This window comes from Cnephaeus nilssonii (genome assembly GCF_951640355.1).
Source record: "Cnephaeus nilssonii genome assembly, chromosome: 9".
Classification (NCBI taxonomy): domain Eukaryota; kingdom Metazoa; phylum Chordata; class Mammalia; order Chiroptera; family Vespertilionidae; genus Cnephaeus; species Cnephaeus nilssonii.
The window spans coordinates 21,994,464-22,011,580 of record NC_137080.1 but is presented as its reverse complement, the minus strand read 5'-3'; positions in this window follow the sequence as shown (position 1 = coordinate 22,011,580).

Below are 17,117 nucleotides of genomic sequence, written 5' to 3'. Positions count from 1 at the left end.
ACTGCCAGTTTAGGCCCGATCCCAGTCAGACATCCCCTGAAGGGTCCTGGATTGGAGAGGGTGCAGGCTGGGCTGAGGGGACCCCCCCCTTGCATGAATTTCATGCACCGGGCCTCTAGTATAACTATGAAAACACTGCCCTCTTTCCTTAGCTATCTTCTAATTTTTTCACTGATAGTAAAAATAAGTTTAAAAGTAGGTTAAAAAGTTATGCAGATATAATAATAAGGAAAAAAATACTGTCTTCTCTTCCTAAATTGGGACTTTTTGACTTGCTAAGAACCAGGAGTGATTGGCAAATTGGGGCTAGAGCAGAATTGCTCTGCCTGAAGTGAAGGGGAGAGGATGGCAGAGGGAAAGAAAAAGGAGGGGTGGAGAAGGAAAGGGAGAATTGAGCTGTGGAAATTTTGGATTGGAACACAAGGCATTCCCCTAGGCGGGATGGCTTCCCCGGATTTTTTTGTCTGTGAGAGTTGAAGAATGAAACCACTGATGGAAGATGGTAGAGCAAAGGTGGAAATTTATTGAAGAACAAGTATAGACTCCCACATGGGGAGGAGGAAAGAGTCTCACCGAGTTCATTTCCCCTGGTTTATAAAGGCTGCAGTTTTTAGGCCTCAATATCCCCTCTGATTGGCCATTATTCCCCCTTTGATTCAGTCACTATAGCAACTCCTGAGCTCAAAGGTCAAACCTCACGTGGGACAAGTGAGGCCCTCCTTCGTTACTTTGTAAATATAGACCTTTGCTACTCCCAGTTCCCTTGTCTTATGGAAATGTAACCTTCTGCAACTGTGTTTTTTTTCCATAGACCCCCTTAATTTTAAAAATTCCCTAAACCTGCCTTTTTCCCCCCTAAAAATTCCTATTTCAATAGGAAGGAGAAAAGGGGAGACGTCCCAGGCAGTTCAGTAGACAGACATTGTAGAAATGCCGAAAGAGGACATTTCAACTGTTTTTATGATAAAATCCTCTCCTTGCTTCATTTAACGATGAAATCTCCAGTTTCTTGCTAAAGTTTACGTGGAAGTTGATTTGCATATGGGAAGAAGACTAAGGTTGGAGGCAAGCATATACTGACATGGGGGAAGGAGGGCTGGAAGGAAACTCCAAGAAAGGGATTAGGGAATAGTTGACATCAGTTTGAGTCATATACTAGTAGATTTTTAAAAGATTGTCTTTAGCATTTAAGGAGACAGAAAAATTAGCTAATTTCTCACTTAATATTCTCTGTCTTCCTGATCACATTTGGCTCTTCAAGTTGACTTCTTTCTGGGCACAGAATCAATCTCCCTTATCCCTTGGTCCCTCTCCAAAGGAAACAACTAACCCCAGCGTCTCCAATTTTACCATCTATCATTTTGTCCAGCAAGTGGACTCCTTGGAAAGATGATAAAAGAGAAATGTCAATAGAGATAGTGGCAAAGGCAGAGAACATTTCCATAATACGGGGAAAGCCTGTTTCCCTGGCCACCCTGGATGGCCTATTTCCTCCACGCTAAGTATAGAACATCAGGGCTTTCCTCACACCTGACCCCGGTGCTGCCAGCTCTGGAAGATTAAGTCTCTACTCCATTTTCAGCTCTACGTGTAAAACAATATGTCTCAGCCATTCTTTCAATAAATTGACTTTTTTTTTCCTTTAAAAAATTATGCTAATGATATATTGCTGATGAAAAATGTTTGCTGCTCCTTATAAGTTGCCAGCTTTAAGCTGTACTTTCCGTCATTATTAATAAGTGAAAAATAAGAGGTTTTCTTGGGCTGCCTGTGTTTTGAACCCCAGCATAGAATGTTTGAACCTTATTTTCTGGACTGAGCAGCCAATAGTGGTCGGTCACATGCCTCCAGGAGATGAATCACTTTGACTCCAAATGGAGATTATAGACACAATACCTGCCTTATGTTGAATCATGGTACAGCGGGGCCTTACCTGTCCCTGTGGCCTGAAGAAACCATTTGTGGTTTTGATCACATGTGATTTTCCTTTGCCTCCAGCTTCCCCTTTCTGGTCAATCCATCACACACAGACAAAGTCAACTTTCTACAACACATATTATATTGTGTTATTCCCTGCTCAGAACCCTTCCAAGACTCCCCACTGGTCTCAGAAGAATCCACACTCCATAGCATAGCAGGCAAGGCACTTCACAATCAGAACTCAGTCTTCCTATCTGGTACCATCTCTCTGCCCCTCCTTTTTCCCTGTCCATTCCTGCCCCTTCTTTAAACATATTTTTAAATGTTCCAGTAATTCTTATTCATGGGATCAGCAATATTCATTTACTAGTTTATTTAATATTAGACATTAAGCCTTACTTTTTTAGTTTTGTATGGATGTAAAGAAAAGATATTGGTTGAATAATATCCACACACCCCAATGTTGTTTATCTAATTCTCATTTGGAACATTTGATAAACAGCAGATTATTTTTAGCACCGTCTTATACCTGAATCAGAATCTTTGGAAACAAGATATGAGAATCTGAATGGTAAGCAAGGTATTCATGTCTATTTAGCAAACTCTAGAGTTTAAATATTCCATGTCTTTGATATTAAAAGTAGCATCATTCTCCTTATTAATAATATTATCTTTTATCTCAACCATTTCTATGCCACTCAAACATTAATATCTTGCCAGTGTCTACTGTACTCTGTATCCTGCATAGGGCATATGTTATCCAGAATAGACATATTTCTCCAGGGCTTGTTATTGAGCAAGCAAGAAAGGCTGAAACATACCTATAAATATTTCAGAAGATAAAAGAAATGTGCCAAAATGCTGAGGTTTTGCTGGGATTCAGTGACTAGAACCAGAAATGTTTGATCTTGGAAGACTTCATGGAGATAGTTTGTTTTCAGGAGAGGAAAATCATTCCAACTTTTGGAAATTTGCAAAAGCCAAGTATGTGGAAGATTCATGAACCCTGATCAACTGAAAAGTCCATCTTAGTCTATGATGGGAAAAGAGACGGTGCACATGGAGAAGAAAGTGAGCCTTAATTGGTACAAAGGTTAGAAGCATACAAAAAGATTATTTTGATAGGTAAACCATTCAACAATTATTTATGAGATATGAAATGAGCAGCAATATAGTTCCAAGAAATATGAAGTGATCCAGTGACAGTTACTGATGTTCACGCAACAATTATTTCTGAGTGGCGTATACATGCAGTCATTCTTTTGGGCACCAGGAAGTCAGCAGTCAAGGAAAGAGACAAAACAAGGTCTTATCCTCAAGAAGATAGACAGTAAACACTGAGGAGGACTGCTGGCATCCTTTCCACCCTTCCTTCACTGAGTGGCAGCAATACAGTGAGAGGAATTTTCCTTCACTCATGGGATAGGCCAATCCCATTAAAGGTAACCTTATTATCTCTGCCAATGGTCGCTTGAGGAAAGGGGCTTAGTACCTAATTTTGGATGATGAGATGATAGGGAATATTTGCTGGAGGCTAATAAAGGTACAGGGAACCAATTTTTCTTTCCTATTGGACAAGAAGGAAGAAAAAGCATATGACCTCAATTATTTTCACATGAGAGGATCTATCTTTGGATGAAACAAACATTGTTGTTCGAGAAAAAGAGATGTGAAAAGAGCCTGCTGACTCCACTATCCCAAAAGTATGCACTATCTCTGTGGGTTGTTTTTTTGTTTGTTTGTTTTTTGTTTTTAAGCTTGAATAGTTTTACTTACAGCAAAATACACCTTAACTGATATACATGAATAACAATTTTTACATATCTCATTTTATCCTCAATCAGGATGAATATTCCCTGCTCATAAAAATAGAAATAAAAAAAAAAACTTAAATGTGATAAAAAATACCAGAAAGTTTTTACCCAAGTCCAAGCATGAAGCTTAAGGATTTAGAAATATACAGTATGGAAGCAAGCTAACAGTCCATGAGTACTTTCTACATGCTGATGACTCTGTTAAGCATTTCACAGGTTATCTCATTTAAATTTAATTTTTATAACAAGTCTCTGAGTTTATTACTATCCTTATTTTAAAAATGAGTAAACTGAAGCTCAGAGAGCTTAAGGAGGTCACCATAGGTTATAATGTGCCACAAACATGAATTCAAACTCGGATTTTTGGTCAGCATATTCTATCCTCTTTCCACTTCACCACAAACTACTTCTTGTGAGAAAGCATTTTCTATAATTGAGATCTCATAGAAGAATAATCATCAGGACTTGACAGTGTGAGAGTATAAATCAGAGAACAATAGAGGAAGATGCATGAGTCCTTGTGACTGGAATGATAGTGTAGTAATGGTGGAAGCAAGGAGGCATCCAGAATAAAACTGTGATAAAGAGTAACTAGAGTATTATGCTAAGCTAAATAAGCCAGTCAGAGAAAGACAAGTATCACATGATATCACTCATATGTGGAATCTAAAAAACAAACTGATGAACAAAATAGATGCAGAGACATAGAAACATGGAACAGAGTGATGAATCTCAGAGGAAAGATGGGGGTGGGAGGAGATTAACCAAAGAATTTATATGCATATATGCATAACCCATGGACACAGACAATAGTGTAGTGAAGGCCTGGGGCAAGGGGCAGGTACGGGCTAGAAGGGGTCAATGGGGAAAAGAGAGGACATCTGTAATACTTTCAACAATAAAGATAAACTTTTTAAAAAGAGTAATTAAATGATATTAGTGGATATTTCAAAGGCAGAATATTTAGGAGTTATTAGCATATTGCAAAAGGATAATAAATTAATCTTGGGGAAAACCCAGTGAAGGAAATGAGAACAAGAGGAAATAGTGAAACAGGGAATAAAATGTATGAGAAATATTGGCTTGACTATAAGCAAAATCATATGCTAGGTTCCTGGAAGAAGAGTTTAGGAAAAATATAAAGAAAGTCTATCCAAATGAAAAATGAACTAATTCATCATTACACTTTGGACTCCCATATTGAAGATGTAGAGTGGTAAATAGTTGAACCAGGTTTATTTGCTTATTCATTTGAGCAAAGTAATGCCTGGGAAAATACTGCAAATTTTAGAACAGCAGAGATTAGATCGTCATTTCTCTTGCCTTCCCATTACAATGTTTCCTGTTATATGGAAGGAAAGAGAATGTGGAAGAAAACTTATTGGATGCCTACTTTGGGGTAGACTTCACTATTAACTTTAGATGTAATTTTATTTTAAATATATTTTATTGATTTTTTACAGAGAGGAAGGGAGAGGAATAGAGAGTTAGAAACATCGATGAGAGAGAAACATTGATCAGCTGCCTCCTGCACACCCCCTACTGGGGATGTACCACAACCAAGGTACATGCCCTTGACCGGAATCAAACCTGGGACCCTTGAGTCCGCAGGCCGACACTCTATCCACTGAGCCAAACCGGTTAGGGCTAGATGTAATTCTTGATCCATCCTGTTGCATGGATCTCAGAATAAAGCTACATTATAAAAGCTGCAGTGAATCATGGACATTTAACCCCCACAACAATCACATGGGATTATTGTGTTAACTTCTGTTTTACAATTAAAAAAAGAAATGGAGGCTCAAAAGCCTTAAGTCAGTAGCCTTAGGTTATGTCACTTGAGGTGGTGAAATCAGGATTGGAACATAGATTTGCATGACTCCAAAGCTCTGGGTTTATCCAGTTCTTATAGATCTTTCATCCATACTTTATTTTAAATGGTCCCTCCATGAGGAAAAAAAAACACAAAACAACAACAACAACAAAAAAAAACACATAAAGTGAAAGATTCAGAGGCAATAAAAAATGTCAGATATTTATTTACAAAGCATATATATTTAACTCGGTCACTATACAGCACTTTCTAATCAATGTTCACAAGTTCAACAACATATGTAATTTACTGGCTTTTGTAGAGTAACCAAGATTAAATTTACTCCTCTACCTTAAACAGCTAGAAAATAGGACTGAATCTCTAAAACTATGTTTTTTCAGGCACTAGACAGCAGCTAGCCCAGGTCAGTGATTGCCAAGATAAGGGAAACAAAGTGAGCTCCAGGTATCTGCTAAAAGAGGGGTACCAGGACACAATGTAGGAAGAGTGAACCCAAACAGAGCTCAGTGATCTTGTTGAGTTGAAGGGTCAGAGTTGGGTGTTTGAGGCTAAGGTGGCTATAATTTTAGTGGTAGAGTCAGGGAAAATATCTCTGCACAGAAAGAGAATGCCAGAGATTTTCCACAGGAGCTCCCTTAAATCTCTGGCTGAATAGTATAGATATATGAGAAGAAAATACTTGAATCCAGAGGAAGAACCACTGGAAAGCAATATCTAGAAAAATCTCCCCAAAACTTATACAGGATTGGGAATAGGTTGTGTTCTCAGCAAGAGTTCAAAGACTTCACATATGGGACATAGAATCCTTAGAAAATATTGCATCAGTAGTGAAGATAAATTAGCCCTAGACAGAAAGCCATTCTGGATCCACTCTAACAAAGCTTAATAGCAAATGTTAAAATTGATTCCAAAAATTTATTTGTATGGTAGAACAAAGACTAAAATTATTTAAAAGTTAAATTTAATACAACACACACACACACACACACAGACCACCAAATACCTACCTCTGAAAAACATAAAATTCACAATGTCTGGCATCCAATCAAAATTTACCAAGCAGTCAAAGAAGCAAAATAATACAACCCATAATGAGACAAAAACCAATCAATAAAAACAGACCCAGCAATGAGAGATGATAGAGTTAGTACATAAGAACGTAAAAACAGTTGTTAAAAAATTAAAGAAACGAAGTATCAATGAATGAGGAACAATGTTAAGTGGAATAGAATGAGGAACAATGTCCAAGTGGAATAGCATAAGTGTAATTGGTGTCCAATTACAATTATGAAGAACTAAAACTATTTTATTAATTACTAATTATGTTGAGTATAGTTTAAAGAGCCATGAATATACAAATAATGACCACTTACCACATGTCAAATATAATAACTCATGTAATAAATAAGGAGTAAAGTAACTACTACCCCTGTTCTAAAGATTTCACATTCTCCTCAGTGGCAGAAGGCAAGTAGAATGTTTGCTATCTGTCTAGTACAAGGAAGAATATATGAATATTTAAAGCACTATAAAGAAAAATATAATTTAAGAGCCAGGCTCAGAGAAATGCTCTGTGGATGATAGAACTTCATCTGAGTATTTGAGAATGAGTAGAAATATGAGTCACAATTATATAGAAAATATATTTTAGATGTAAGAAATGGTTAAAGATAAAGACAAGAATGCAAAAGCACGAGGAATATTTTTTAAGAGTAGTAAGAGCTGTAGTGCTTTTCATCAATTTGGGATGAGGCGTATCAGGCCTGAATGTCAGAAAGGGAACTAGTATGAGTGCAATCCTGTTACTTCCCTATTAATTCCCACTGCCTTTTACTAATTATTTAGGAACTTCAGGAAAAACATTAGAAATGCAGTCTTTATACTGTGCTAGTTGGTTTATGTGAGAAATGCTCACTTGTCCGAATGCAAATAACAGAATCAGAGACAGAAGTATGGCGAAAACGAGACTTTTAATACATTCTTGAGAGCCGGTGTCCAGTCGTACAGGCACACTTGGAGCAGCGATCACAGCCTATTTATCCCCCTAAGGTGCGCGAGTCCTTCCTCTGGTTCCTCATTAGCTGAGTACTATGGGGTTAATAGTTTCCTCATCCGTCGCCTAAGTCTTATTGGTTTCTAAAAAAATAAAAAATAAAAACAAAAAAGGGCTGAGGCCTTTCCTAGTTGTAGTTGTCTCCACCTCTCCCTGATTAGTTGAGGTGGGCGCCTGGGGAGGGGGAGTTCCCACCATGATGCTGGCTCTTATCCATAGTTCTTTGTTCTTACAGCCTCTTCCTTCCTCCCTACATTCTGTCTGCCCTGGGGAAATTCAGTAACCATTTCCATTAAAAGTTGAGTATGCTGGAGATGGATCACAGAGACCCACTTCCTAGAGAAGGGCTGCCATTCCAAAGTTTCATTATCCGGAAGGCTTAAATAACAGACATGCATTGCCTCACAATTCTGGAGGCTAGAAGTCCAGGATCTAGGTGTTGACAAGATAGGTTTCTTCTAAAGACTCGGAGGGAGGACTTTTTCCATGCATGTCTCCCAGCTTGTGTAGTTTGCTGACAATAACTGGCTTTCCTTGGCTTGTAGATGCATCACCCAGTCTCTGCCTTCGTATTCATATGGTGCACTTCCTGGGTGTGTCTGTCCATGTGTCCAAATTTTCCCTTTTTGTACAAGGACACAGTCATATTGAATTAGGGGTCTTCCCTACTACAGTATCTATGTTAACACACTAATCATACCTACAACGACCCTGTTTCCAAATAAGGTCAGGTTCTGCTGTGCTGAGGGTTAGAAGTTCAAACTATGAATTTTGGAGGACACAATTCAACCCTTCATGGTGGAGAAATGTTGGTGGCTTTGTAATAGGGGAAAGCATTGTCCTTTAGGAAGTGTAATCTGTCAGTTGTATGTGAATCAGCCTCTGAAGGGCTCTAGCCATATCCTCCCACTTTGCCCTATATCCATACACACACATACTCTGTAACCAAACAGTTCTCTAGCTAGACCCACCATACCTTTTCCCCTCTTTCCCCTCACTCATGCTGTTGCCATGCCTGGGATTTCTCTACATCACTAATGAATAATTCCTACTCTTCGATGCTTATCTCTTCAAGTGTTTTAATCACATTCATAATGCATAGGACAATGTCTAGCACATTTTAGGAAGTCTTCCCTAAACATGCTCCTCCCCCTCTGAATGGTGTTCACAATCCTGTTGTCATGACCCTGTCTTTAAAAAACAATAGCATCCATGGATTATAACGCATATTATACTTTTTTATTACTTGTGTACATACTTTTTTTCTCCATGAAACCATGACACAGTTCTGGTTGGGTCTCTTGCAACTAGCTGAGAGTTAGGAATATAGCTAACTCCCCCCTCTTCCATAAGGCTTATTTGTGAAAAATTAGTATGCGTTGCAAAAAGCACATCTACATTGTGCTTGCTATATGCATGGCACTGTTCTAAGTGTGTAATGTATATTAACGCATTTCACAAGAACCTGGTGAGTTGGGTACTATGACCCCACTTTATAGATGATGAATCTCAGGCACAGAAAGGCTCAGTAACTCACTTGAGATAGCATAGCAACTGAATGACAGATGTTACAATGTAGTCCTTAGTCACTTGGCCAAAATGCCTCTCAAATACCTTTGCTGTCTCAAAGTATTTTGGATCTATTTCCAACCTTACCACTAAGTAGCTACATGATGTTGAGCAAGATATTGAGCTTGTCTAATTTTTTTTTTTCAGTTCTGAAATGGGAATACTGATAGTACTATCCTCACAGAATTAATACATTTAAAGAAGAGTGTCCAGCACTGAGTAAGCCCCCCCTCTTTCTCTCTCTCTCCCTCTCTCTCTCTCTCTCTCTCACACACACACACACACACACACACACACACACACACACACGCACACACACACACACACACTGAATAACTGAGAATTTATTGTATACTATGTGGCTAATTGAAGCCATACTGCCTCCTGCTGATGATTAATAGTGTCTGGTTTCTGAAGAAGTACGGTATTGGCAGATTTTTTTTTTTGTTTTTGCCTTTTTATGAAGGATGGGACTGGGCTGTCACTTTCTATGAAAATGAGAAAGAGGAGGTCAGAGGTGTTTTTGATAGCAACACAAAGGACCTTTATGTGGCTTTAAAAAGGATTGCAGTGTTAGGAGCCTGAGAACCTGGGCTTCATTGGCTTACAGCAGTCATCGTGACCTCTCCTCCCTCCCTGTAAAGGGGCAATGGAAAGGCACCAGGAAAAGAGGAAGAAAATTTTAGAAAAAATTTTTTCAAAAAATAGAACCTTGAAAGGAAATTAAAAAATCAGAATTCTGCACAATAAGAAAATCCTGTTCGTTGAGCCTGTTGAACAGTTATCAACAATTCTTTAGAAAATTCTAGCAGTTTACATGTGGAGCCAGTTGCTTCCTAATTGCTACAGCAGGCTACCACTGGGAAGAACAAAGGAAATATTTAGCACATCGTAAATTCTTCTGCAGCCCTGTGGAGTGGCTGGAGTTCAGATTACACGTTTATAACTAGCATTTGAGAGCAATTTCTACTTCACTTTGAGCGAGTTGTTGGGGAGGCTGTTCGGCACTGTTCCTGGTACGTTTCTGGAGAAATACAGACCCAAGTGTTTAAATTCAACAATCCAGTCCATTTGTGTTGGGATTCAATGAAGCGTTGAAAGATGTAACAATGAAATACGTCTTCTCTTCTGGAATTTGCTTTTTAATGGGAAGTAGATCTCTCATTGGGTGGAAAAGTGTACCTCGCATTGGGGTGCTCTGACAGCTCTCAACTGAACGGTGGTCTTTTTACAGGCCAAGACTGAAGCAGTCTGAAGAATAGGCAGGATCTAAAAATAGATTCAATTCTCACTGCCAAGGAGGGGGAGCAAGAGAGAGGCAGTAAACACGTTTCATGTCAGCACGGATGGATTGAAGAAGCTGCACCACAGAGCTAGATCTAGTAAGGGCAACGAGAAGCCACTTGGATATGAAAGGTCTGAGGGTCCGCTAAGATGGCTCTTGAAGCTATTATATTTATGACACAGCTGACAAATGTGTAGGTCTGCAGAGTCTAATTTGTCTTTGCCGTTGTAGAAGATGGTTCAATCTTCTGTGAATTTTAATGGGTACATTTTCTTAGCAACAGAAACACATTGTGGGATGATTGGCTGATGATTTATTATTTATGAGTTGTCTCTGGCTTTAGGCCCTTGTGCTAGGCATAGCCATAAGGACTACCTTGTAATTCTTGACCCAGATGACTGATAACATATGGGAGGCAAGTTCCCTCTGTAGCAGTAAGTTTCACCCCAGCACATGGAAGAACAGGCTGAGGTTCAGGTCTTTCCAAATATAGAAAAATGAATGTTTTCCTGGATGTGTGGTGGCTAAATTTCCTATCCTCACCCCCAAAAGGATTGATAATCTTCTTACTATTGTGTATTGGCTAATATTTGGGGAAATTTCCCAAATTAATAATTAAAAATAATAAAAACAAATCTAGATGAGCTTCCTACTTATTGAGACTAGTTCCCAGACAAAATGTCTATAGATTGAACTACGGAACAAATCTTGTCTAATTCTTCCAGGGGAAACAAACTGTGACCTCGCCACCTTCTTCCTGGCCAAATTTAGGATTGCAGCCACTTTTTGTTTTAAGTGTAAAACCTTAGTGAGAAGTGGATGTGGTCTTGCTCTGCAATCTAAATTTTGGTTTTGAGATATAATTAGACAATCTGATTAAAATGAATAAGGCAGCCATTTGTTATTACATTTGTTAAATTAATATCTACAGTTTCCATTCCAACATCTTGCACACTTTTATACAACTATTGGCTGTTCGACATGATTGAATTTCTCTATTATGTATATACTAGAGGTCCGGTGCATGAAAATTCATGCACTGGAGTGGGGGGATCCCTCAGCCTGGCCTGCCCCCTCTCACAATCCAGGAGCCCTCAGGGGAAGGCGACGCCCCCATCACACCTCTGCTGCTGCCACTGCTGGCAGTGCAAGCCTTGGCTGGCCCTGGTTACCTGAGCCTCGGGCCGGCCTTGGGTGGCTGGTCAGCCGCCATCCGAAGCTTGCCTGTGCCTCGGCTGGACCTGCTTGCCTGAGCCTCAGTCAGTGGGGGGTGCAGGAAGACCCGAGGCCCCTGGCGGGACTGAGGGGACTCCAGCGGCCGGCATGCAGAGTGGCCAGCCCCAGCTGAGGAATGGAGGATACTCTCAACAACATGAGTTATAACTTCCAATTTGTTGGACACCACAGTCAGGCTACAGCTTCGGGGGAGGGAGGAAGAGAGGGATGGGCAGCTCGTTGGAGGAGTCTGGGAGAGCTGTCAGTCAATAGGGGTGCAGGAGGACCTGAAGCCTCCACCGAGGCTGAGGGGACTGGCCCCGCCCTTGCTATGGGCACCACCATCTTGTGGTGGCATGATGGTCAATTTGCATATCACCTCTTTATAATATAGGATATATAAAATCTCTACCTCAGTAAGGAAGAATTAATCAACTAATCTCTTTGGTTACTCAGTATATTTTCTGAACATAATCTTGTTAGGTAGTAAAGTTGCTGATTTTTAATTTGACATGATAAAAAATACTACAGGCAAATGAAAAATGATTTTAAACCATAAAAAACCTGATTTGTCTTCAGCATCAATTTGATGCCCATGAAACTGTAAGATTTATACTATGTACACTCTGTTGCTTAAAAACAAAAACAAGAGAAGACCAGCCATACCTATGTAAAGAGGCATATATACATTTTAAATATATTCTCAACACTTAAAAAAATGACTAGAAAAGGTGTGAAATGTATGAAGAACATTAATTAAATAAGAACATTAAAAGCTTGTCAAGTAATATTATGTTCAGGAATGTACAATGTCAATTGATTTTCATGACAAATTAAAATCTCTACACAATCAAAAGTTGTCTAAACTCCAACCAATGACTCTCTTATTTCAAGCAACATTTGGTACAAACAAAATCCAGTACAACCACTCCCTTGGATTTCATTGTGATGGGATTTAGTCTGTATTGATAGGTATAAATATTGGTCTATAATAACCAATGTCTTCAGACATTTTATTGAATAGTTAATTGATTTCTATTTTTATCCTCAGATTTTTACAGACATTTTAGGAGTTACATAAATTCAGGTATTTAAAAAAACCAGCATGAGGTAAGAACAACTCTAATAAATATAATTCTGAGGCAATCTTTCATTGTTGTGAAGCTTATAAAATTGAAGGTCTCATGTTTTAAGAAGATAAAAAGAGGAATTCTTTCTCTGCTGTGGAATAAATGGACTATCTCACCCATGAATAATGATTAACGCTCTTTCACTCAGAGAAAATGCTTGTAGAGCTTCACACCTGCAGCATTCATGAATTACAGGCCCCATTCCCTTGAAAGAAACTTAATAATCGCTATTCACAGGTGAAGTGTGCTTCAGTTGGATATAAAAGTTGAGATAAAACCAGTCAGCTTTGTTTCCAGTGCTGTTATTTTCCCAGCATTCCATCCCCTCCAGTCACTGCAAAAATACTTGAGCAGCTTTAAAGTTATCCAAAGGTGGTGCTGTAAATACCTTTTCTTCTCAGCTTAGTTCTGTGTTTATCAGAGATTCAGAGGTGGTTTTAAAGGTCAGAAAAACAAGCTGCCTGAAAACTTGGATTCAAACCCAAGTAATGAGGTCGGCATTTTTACAATTGTTCTTTTCTTGTTGCCATCCAGGTCTACCCTGACCTTAAGTTTCCTCATACTGAGTCCCAACCTGCCAAATGGGGCCAAATAAATATAAATACAAAATAGAAATATAAGCATATGTATTGATTTAAATAAGAATATAAATATAAAGTATTATATATCATATGTATTATATTATATAAGCTTATATATAAGCTTGAGTAGAAATTTAAACATAAACAAATGTAGATAAAAAATACATCTAAATACAATTTCTAATTTGGTAGAGAAATTTTTGACTTTCTTCACTGCTTCAAGTGAGATGTTTAAGGCATCTCCTTTCCTTTTTAAAATATATTTTTATTGATTTTAGAGGAAGAAGGAGAGAGAGATAGAAACATCAATGATGAGAATCATTGATCGGCTGACTCCGGCACCCCCCCCCCCCCCCCCCCGAGGACCGAGCCCACAACCCGGGCATGTGCCCTGACTGGGAATCGAATCATGACCTCCTGGTTCATAGGTCGACTCTCAACCACTGAGCTATACAGGCCAGGCAAGGCATCCTCTTTCTTCTTAGAGGCCACATTGATGGCCCATGTGCCATCTATGAATTGTTCACATATTTTCTTGGCACACAGGGTGTTTTAACAGTATTGAGTTATAATGTAAAAGCTAGGATATTTTACATTTAAAAGTCAGAATTTCTCAAATACTTGAAAAGTCTGGCAACACTGCACCCTCATTCCCTCATGGTACAAACTGACAGGAGCTGAGAGCTGGATTGTCGCAGAACTAACTTGTACGTGTTTCAGTTACCATTTCCTGCCTGAACTCTTGAGTGCGCAATTCTAGAATAACCAAGTTGTCATGCCTTCATCAGCCCTCATATCTCTGAATATGGATAGCATTTTACTAGTCAGAGCGACCATAACTGCTTCAAAGTCTGCCCTTATGAGTACTTGGGTTTTAGAAAGTGTAAAATGCATTTTCTTTAAGTCCTTGATTTTTAGGCAAATATTTTACAAAACACTGGGAATTTAAAGATGATTAGGCAATTCTGCCTTTAAGATTACAATTTATTTGGAAACAAAGAGAAGCACATTAAACACACAAATAAAGTGCAATGATAAAGATACTAGTAGGGCAATTAGCGCATGCAGAAGAGAGTTACCTCACCCAGGCAGGTTGTGCTAAAGAGCTAGGTTCAGATCTGGGCAGAGAAGGCTTCTTTCCTGGGCCCTAGAGATTAGGAAGGAGTTAGAGTGGCCAAGGAGGTTGGATGGAGTTGGGGGACAGGGGTTAAATCAGGGGTTTCGTCTTTTTTTCTGTTTTGTCTTGGGTTTATTTATGAAAACCTACTCTTTGACTTCCATAAGGGTGATACTTCTATTAAAGAAAACACAAGAGTACTCAATATATGTGTATTTAAACTATACATCAGCTATTTCACCACAAGTTTTCTTTCTCCAATTCTGTATTCAGCATTACATCCATTGCAATGTTTTTATGAACATTGCTCAAAACTAGCTTTACCACTGTAACGCGTGTATTCTTCAAAAATATACTCATCTCCACTTCAGAAATAACTCTCAGTTTTTTATCTATGATAAAATCCTGGGATATTTGATTAAACATACTACAACTGTTTGGTAAAATGAAAAACACCCACCCCTCCCTGTCAAAGAAACCTTATAAAGAAACTGAGGTTTCTTATGTTAGAAACTAATGTTATTAGCCACTATTAAGATTAAACAAAGTTAACCTCAGACATTAAAAAGAGAGAAACATTATTTTCAAGTGTTTAACAGTTGAGTTTTAAATTTGGTCAGATCCAATATTTTTGGTGTGACAGAGCCAAATTGTTCATTAGCACTTGAAGTCTTAAAATTCCAATTGATTGCATTTATGATTACAGAAATCAATAACAAAATAAAAGTATGACATTCTAATTTAACTACATGGCCTAGAATTGTGTCATAAATAATTTATTTGTAAAATGCAAATAAGACATACTATTTAAAACAAAACATATATATATATATTTTTTAAATAAGTGGAGTGCTGACCAGGTTAGCATTGGCTTGCATTAAAGGATAGTAATCATTTTTCACACAACAAAAATGTAGTTAATGTTTGGGTATCAAGATTTGTTTTTAGGTAATGCTATCTTTTATTTGAAAGGAATCATAACCAAGTTATGAAACACAATAAAAGGTGTTTAAGTCTCTTCACACACGTATGCTCCTTTTCAGTGAAATGTCAGTCATCATGAGGCATTTCAAGTGCCATCCATACAATAATAGTTAATCAGATAAGTTCAAGTTGGCAGTTCCCAAAGTGCGTTCAGCTTCCAACTGTGTGACCCCTTCTCGTCTCTTTGCTAGCTGAAGTAGTAGGCCTGCCAGCTTCTTTCTTTCAAAAGCTTATAACATTCATAGTTAAGAGGCAGGTCTATGAAAACGTAAAAACAAAGGGGACGATGAATTCAAAAGCAGCTGCTCATGCAGTTTGATTGCATTATTTCCCTGCCAGTCATGATGTCTTCACAGCAGCGTCATACTTAAAAGATTCTGAAAGTTGATTGATTGTTCCCAAACTGCTACATAGTTTTATTTGATTAACCACGTATATTTTTGCCAATACGTCTGGCTACCTATTTAAAGTTAGTGCATTGCTGGCAGTATTACAAAAACAGATTTTAAGGATTGGAATCAGATTTGGCAGTCAAGGATTCGGTTCCAAACTCATAGGTGATCCTAAAATTTCATTTGACATAAAAAAAAAAGAACAAACTTTGCAGTCAAAAACAAAAGGCTGTACATTCATTGAAAAAAGCTTCTTGGCTGCCAAACTTGTTTATTTTTCCTATGTTTTTGTTCTATCCCTGAATCCTTTGAAGAAAGATCTTGAAGTGATATTATTTAAAGATATGTAGGCACACACATTTAATCAAGATCTTTATTCAGATGTGAAGTAAAATTTTGCTTCTTTAAAGTTAAAAAAAAAAGACATTTTCAAAAGTTCATTGAAATAAAAGAATCTTTGTCCTCCCTCTTGGCATTTTAAGGTTTTAACGAGTTGTTTATATATCTCAATGGCTTGAAAAGACAGATGTATTTTATGTAATCTTCCATGTAAGCTTTTTTCATTTCCCTTATAAATTACTTTTCCATATTTTAAAATGTAGTTATGTTTGCAGGGAAAAATGGCCAAAAAATATGAGCCGTTATTTGTTGGCCACCACGAACCTTTAGATAAAGTAGGTATAAATCACAGTAAGCAATAAAATTCCATCCTAAAAATAAACCACAACTTTATTGAAGAAATATCTATTAAAATTGTGTTGTCTCATTTTCATTTTACAGAACATTAATGTATGGGTTTCATTTGAAAGCTAACAGTTCACAACCCATGTTTCATATTCTAATTAACATAAAAGAGATCTGTTTCAATTAAAGAAAGCAACGCTCCTAAAGATTCAATGATGAACTGCTTTTATATTTTGTGAGTTAGGGCAGTAAATTACATATAACACACTGAGAGAAAAAAATGAAGTACAAAGAATTCAACCCCAGAAATATATAATTGAATAATAATAATTTAAGTACACATGTCAGGTTGTGTGTATAGCAAGTTCAACCCGCAGAAGTGCAGACCTAAAGAACTGGTTTCCTGCTTTTTTAATCTCTATAAACCGTTCCTGCTGCTTTTAGCTCTTACAGGTTTGAATACAAATTAAAGGTAGACCTTAAGGTCATTTGGAGCTGAAGTCCAGAAGACAAACAGAAAACACAACAATTTCTGAAAT